We start from the raw sequence: 6,938 nt of genomic DNA on the forward strand, positions 1-6,938 counted from the left end.
CTTTGCTAGCACAGAGCCTCATACAGAGGAGAGCAGGAGAAACCAGGTGGACACACATCCCAAAGAATCCCTGCAGACTTCCGATACCAAGCCCAGCGGAGACGGATGGGTCTGCAAGCGTTTCACCCAAGAGGGTTCCTTCAACACTGGAGGTTATAACGAGGGCAGTGTCCCATGCGGTGAAGAGTGCTGTGAGTGAAAACCTATCATCATTTTACACGCTTCTTGCAATTGCAGCGTAGCAAAGGGTGCTCAGGTGGACGGGACGAGAAAGGCTTCCCAAAACAAGTTGCAGGGTGCTGCTCCTACATGGAATTGCGGGGTTTGTGTATTGCTGTGTGCGAGAAAGAAATCCTGGGTTGGTGTTTGTTCCTTGACTGCAGAAAGTCCTTGGAGTGAGGCTTAAGGTGACCTGTGTTCACACAGATCACTTCCGATCACACGAGGGAACGCTACAAACACTTCTTGCCACTGTGGCCTCAAGCCCACTGCAAAGGAGGCCTTTCTCCTGGTACGGGAGACGAGTTGCTCCCCTGCTCAGAAAGGCTCATGACTGAGGTTGGCTGGGCGGATGCATGGTATACCATGTGGCTTTCCCTGAAGGAACCACATACTCCTTGGTTCGAGAACATAGCGTCATCTATGCGAGACCTGTGGTACCCGACTTGCACAGGGGTTCAAATAACGCGCTCTAAGGGCTTGGCTCTGAAGCCCACACGGTGCAAACTCTTTTAAAGGCACTTGGCCATGTGCTGGTGGCGTACCTCTGCAAAGTATGGCAATGTCTCTCTGTAGGAGGTCGTCCCACGGGAAACAGAAGTTACGTTCACACGTTTGCCCCTGAGCCTAATGGCAGAGGTAAAAGATTTGTCATTTCAGAGGCTTCTCCACGGAGTTTCTGTAGAGGTGTCTCCCTCTGACTTGTAGCTCCACAGAAGCACGGTCCTCAGGCCAAGGGCAGCTTGTGCTTTCTCCTCCCTCATACCATGAAGAATTTCCTAAGGAACGGGATCCCTTTGACGTCAGCTCTCGGAACCAAGGTTTCCCCACAGTGCTCCTTTAGTGACCAGATGCTGTCCCTCTTGTGGGACACTTGAAGCGATTCCTTTCGAAACTTCCAGACACAGACACTCTATCTCTTTGGTCTTGAGAAGCTGAGAGAAGCTAACAAAGTGGGCTCAAGTCCCAGGGGCGGAACGAGGCTCATGCCTCTCCACAGAGGGCATGTAGGAACGTGTTGCTCCGAGAAGGAATGCAGAAGTCCGTTATGGGCTAGAGGATAGAAACGTGATGCACACTAATAAGAATGCCTGCAGTGGTCCCATACTGAATGTGTCATCCACCAGGTGGTTTCAGCTACATAACCGAACCGCACGTATCGGTAACGGGCATGTGGCCCTGCGCCTGGCAGGCTGTGTGAAGCCACGTGTCTGGCAAAACCTTACTGGTGGCCTGGTAAATATATCGCCCTTATGGGAAATGGTTATGTGCCCTTCTAGCTAGGTGAAAGTTGTGTGACGCCCCTTGCCCTTTCTGGGTGTGGAGTTTTGCCACGGAGTTCAAGACCAGGAACCAATTATTTTGGAGACGTGGAAATAGCGCTTTCGCAGAGCTGCCTTCATGCTGCCCCGATCTCTGTGTTCCGTATTCGAAACGGAGTAAAGAAGCCATGGGCGGAAAGCACGGCCAGGCTGGCCCCACACGGGATGTGCACGTGCAACTGACGAGCTAGAGGAGAGCAATGTGATACCCACAACTCTTTGGGAGCGGCCAGCTCTCATCCAGCTTCTTCCAAGCAGGTTCTGAAAGGTTTGCGCCCCTTTTCTCAACTCACCAACCACGATGTCGTTCTCACAGTGCTACGCTCTGCGTTTCTCAAGGTGATTTGGAATGAGAGCCTTTCAGACTGCAGAGGAAGGGAGTTTCTAACAGGGGAAATGAGATGTGTAACTGACAGGCTAGATGAAGGAAATTTCCTATGCAGTTGTCATTCAGTGTGCTGGGAACAAGACCCAGGTCGGTAGAGCCTCTGGTGTCTTTGTTCCCAGACATCATCTGGCACTGTGGTGCACCAGATCCCTTAAAACGCTTGGCTAACATAGAGTCATATAAAAAGAATAGCAGTAGCCATCAGGTGGACGCACATCACAAGGAAGATTTTCAGATTTCCAGTACCAGCCCTGTGGAGTCGGACGCGTCTGCAAGCGTTTCACCCGAGAGAGTTCCTGCAACACCAGCGGTCATTCCAAGTGCAGGGACGCCTGCGGTGAAGATTGCTGTGAGTGAGAAGCGTATCATTTGTACATGATTCGTGGAAGTGGATGTGGCAAAGGGTGCTCAGGTGGACGGGACGGGGAAGCTTTCCCTCAACAAGTTGAAGGGTGCTGCTCCTACATGGAATTCGGGGATCTTGGAGAGCTGGAAAGAGCAATTTCGCAGAGATGCCTTAATGCTGCCATGAGGTCTGTGTTCCATATTCGAAATAGAATAAAAGAAGCCTTGGCCGGAGGCACGAGCAGGCTCGTCCCAGACGGGATGTGCACCTGCAACTGACGAGCTAGAGGAAAACCATGGGGTACCCACAATTCTTTCGGGATTGGCCAGTTCTCATCCAGCTTGCTCCAAGCAGGTGCTGAAAGGTTTGCGCACCTTTTCTCAACACGCAAAGCACAAGTGTGTGCAAACAGTGCTTCGTTCCGTGTTTCTCAAGCTGATATGGAGTGACAGCCCTGCAGACTGCACAGGAAGGGAGTTGCTCACAGGGTAAAGGGGATGTGTACCTGACAGGCTAGATGAAGAAAATTTCCTATGCAGTTGTCCTTCAGTGTACTGGGAACAGGAGCGAGGTCGGGCCAGCACATAGTGTCTTTGGTCCCAGATATTGTCTGGCACTGTGGTGCATCGGCACCCTTAAAACCCTTTGCTAGCACAGAGCCTCATACAGAGGAGAGCAGGAGAAACCAGGTGGACACACATCCCAAAGAATCCCTGCAGACTTCCGATACCAAGCCCAGCGGAGACGGATGGGTCTGCAAGCGTTTCACCCAAGAGGGTTCCTTCAACACTGGAGGTTATAACGAGGGCAGTGTCCCATGCGGTGAAGAGTGCTGTGAGTGAAAACCTATCATCATTTTACACGCTTCTTGCAATTGCAGCGTAGCAAAGGGTGCTCAGGTGGACGGGACGAGAAAGGCTTCCCAAAACAAGTTGCAGGGTGCTGCTCCTACATGGAATTGCGGGGTTTGTGTATTGCTGTGTGCGAGAAAGAAATCCTGGGTTGGTGTTTGTTCCTTGACTGCAGAAAGTCCTTGGAGTGAGGCTTAAGGTGACCTGTGTTCACACAGATCACTTCCGATCACACGAGGGAACGCTACAAACACTTCTTGCCACTGTGGCCTCAAGCCCACTGCAAAGGAGGCCTTTCCCCTGGTACGGGAGACGAGTTGCTCCCCTGCTCAGAAAGGCTCATGACTGAGGTTGGCTGGGCGGATGCATGGTATACCATGTGGCTTTCCCTGAAGGAACCACATACTCCTTGGTTCGAGAACATAGCGTCATCTATGCGAGACCTGTGGTACCCGACTTGCACAGGGGTTCAAATAACGCGCTCTAAGGGCTTGGCTCTGAAGCCCACACGGTGCAAACTCTTTTAAAGGCACTTGGCCATGTGCTGGTGGCGTACCTCTGCAAAGTATGGCAATGTCTCTCTGTAGGAGGTCGTCCCACGGGAAACAGAAGTTACGTTCACACGTTTGCCCCTGAGCCTAATGGCAGAGGTAAAAGATTTGTCATTTCAGAGGCTTCTCCACGGAGTTTCTGTAGAGGTGTCTCCCTCTGACTTGTAGCTCCACAGAAGCATGGTCCTCAGGCCAAGGGCAGCTTGTGCTTTCTCCTCCCTCATACCATGAAGAATTTCCTAAGGAACGGGATCCCTTTGACGTCAGCTCTCGGAACCAAGGTTTCCCCACAGTGCTCCTTTAGTGACCAGATGCTGTCCCTCTTGTGGGACACTTGAAGCGATTCCTTTCGAAACTTCCAGACACAGACACTCTATCTCTTTGGTCTTGAGAAGCTGAGAGAAGCTAACAAAGTGGGCTCAAGTCCCAGGGGCGGAACGAGGCTCATGCCTCTCCACAGAGGGCATGTAGGAACGTGTTGCTCCGAGAAGGAATGCAGAAGTCCGTTATGGGCTAGAGGATAGAAACGTGATGCACACTAATAAGAATGCCTGCAGTGGTCCCATACTGAATGTGTCATCCACCAGGTGGTTTCAGCTACATAACCGAACCGCACGTATCGGTAACGGGCATGTGGCCCTGCGCCTGGCAGGCTGTGTGAAGCCACGTGTCTGGCAAAACCTTACTGGTGGCCTGGTAAATATATCGCCCTTATGGGAAATGGTTATGTGCCCTTCTAGCTAGGTGAAAGTTGTGTGACGCCCCTTGCCCTTTCTGGGTGTGGAGTTTTGCCACGGAGTTCAAGACCAGGAGCCAATTATTTTGGAGACGTGGAAATAGCGCTTTCGCAGAGCTGCCTTCATGCTGTCCCGATCTCTGTGTTCCGTATTCGAAACGGAGTAAAGAAGCCATGGGCGGAAAGCACGGCCAGGCTGGCCCCACGCGGGATGTGCACGTGCAACTGACGAGCTAGAGGAGAGCAATGTGATACCCACAACTCTTTGGGAGCGGCCAGCTCTCATCCAGCTTCTTCCAAGCAGGTTCTGAAAGGTTTGCGCCCCTTTTCTCAACTCACCAACCACGATGTCGTTCTCACAGTGCTACGCTCTGCGTTTCTCAAGGTGATTTGGAATGAGAGCCTTTCAGACTGCAGAGGAAGGGAGTTTCTAACAGGGGAAATGAGATGTGTAACTGACAGGCTAGATGAAGGAAATTTCCTATGCAGTTGTCATTCAGTGTGCTGGGAACAAGACCCAGGTCGGTAGAGCCTCTGGTGTCTTTGTTCCCAGACATCATCTGGCACTGTGGTGCACCAGATCCCTTAAAACGCTTGGCTAACATAGAGTCATATAAAAAGAATAGCAGTAGCCATCAGGTGGACGCACATCACAAGGAAGATTTTCAGATTTCCAGTACCAGCCCTGTGGAGTCGGACGCGTCTGCAAGCGTTTCACCCGAGAGAGTTCCTGCAACACCAGCGGTCATTCCAAGTGCAGGGACGCCTGCGGTGAAGATTGCTGTGAGTGAGAAGCGTATCATTTGTACATGATTCGTGGAAGTGGATGTGGCAAAGGGTGCTCAGGTGGACGGGACGGGGAAGCTTTCCCTCAACAAGTTGAAGGGTGCTGCTCCTACATGGAATTCGGGGATCTTGGAGAGCTGGAAAGAGCAATTTCGCAGAGATGCCTTAATGCTGCCATGAGGTCTGTGTTCCATATTCGAAATAGAATAAAAGAAGCCTTGGCCGGAGGCACGAGCAGGCTCGTCCCAGACGGGATGTGCACCTGCAACTGACGAGCTAGAGGAAAACCATGGGGTACCCACAATTCTTTCGGGATTGGCCAGTTCTCATCCAGCTTGCTCCAAGCAGGTGCTGAAAGGTTTGCGCACCTTTTCTCAACACGCAAAGCACAAGTGTGTGCAAACAGTGCTTCGTTCCGTGTTTCTCAAGCTGATATGGAGTGACAGCCCTGCAGACTGCACAGGAAGGGAGTTGCTCACAGGGTAAAGGGGATGTGTACCTGACAGGCTAGATGAAGAAAATTTCCTATGCAGTTGTCCTTCAGTGTACTGGGAACAGGAGCGAGGTCGGGCCAGCACATAGTGTCTTTGGTCCCAGATATTGTCTGGCACTGTGGTGCATCGGCACCCTTAAAACCCTTTGCTAGCACAGAGCCTCATACAGAGGAGAGCAGGAGAAACCAGGTGGACACACATCCCAAAGAATCCCTGCAGACTTCCGATGCCAAGCCCAGCGGAGACGGATGGGTCTGCAAGCGTTTCACCCAAGAGGGTTCCTTCAACACTGGAGGTTATAACGAGGGCAGTGTCCCATGCGGTGAAGAGTGCTGTGAGTGAAAACCTATCATCATTTTACACGCTTCTTGCAATTGCAGCGTAGCAAAGGGTGCTCAGGTGGACGGGACGAGAAAGGCTTCCCAAAACAAGTTGCAGGGTGCTGCTCCTACATGGAATTCCGGGGTTTGTGTATTGCTGTGTGCGAGAAAGAAATCCTGGGTTGGTGTTTGTTCCTTGACTGCAGAAAGTCCTTGGAGTGAGGCTTAAGGTGACCTGTGTTCACACAGATCACTTCCGATCACACGAGGGAACGCTACAAACACTTCTTGCCACTGTGGCCTCAAGCCCACTGCAAAGGAGGCCTTTCTCCTGGTACGGGAGACGAGTTGCTCCCCTGCTCAGAAAGGCTCATGACTGAGGTTGGCTGGGCGGATGCATGGTATACCATGTGGCTTTCCCTGAAGGAACCACATACTCCTTGGTTCGAGAACATAGCGTCATCTATGCGAGACCTGTGGTACCCGACTTGCACAGGGGTTCAAATAACGCGCTCTAAGGGCTTGGCTCTGAAGCCCACACGGTGCAAACTCTTTTAAAGGCACTTGGCCATGTGCTGGTGGCGTACCTCTGCAAAGTATGGCAATGTCTCTCTGTAGGAGGTCGTCCCACGGGAAACAGAAGTTACGTTCACACGTTTGCCCCTGAGCCTAATGGCAGAGGTAAAAGATTTGTCATTTCAGAGGCTTCTCCACGGAGTTTCTGTAGAGGTGTCTCCCTCTGACTTGTAGCTCCACAGAAGCACGGTCCTCAGGCCAAGGGCAGCTTGTGCTTTCTCCTCCCTCACACCATGAAGAATTTCCTAAGGAACGGGATCCCTTTGACGTCAGCTCTCGGAACCAAGGTTTCCCCACAGTGCTCCTTTAGTGACCAGATGCTGTCCCTCTCGTGGGACACTTGAAGCGA

The sequence above is a fragment of the Balaenoptera ricei genome, chromosome X (genome assembly GCF_028023285.1).
Source record: "Balaenoptera ricei isolate mBalRic1 chromosome X, mBalRic1.hap2, whole genome shotgun sequence".
NCBI classification, from domain to species: Eukaryota; Metazoa; Chordata; class Mammalia; order Artiodactyla; family Balaenopteridae; genus Balaenoptera; species Balaenoptera ricei.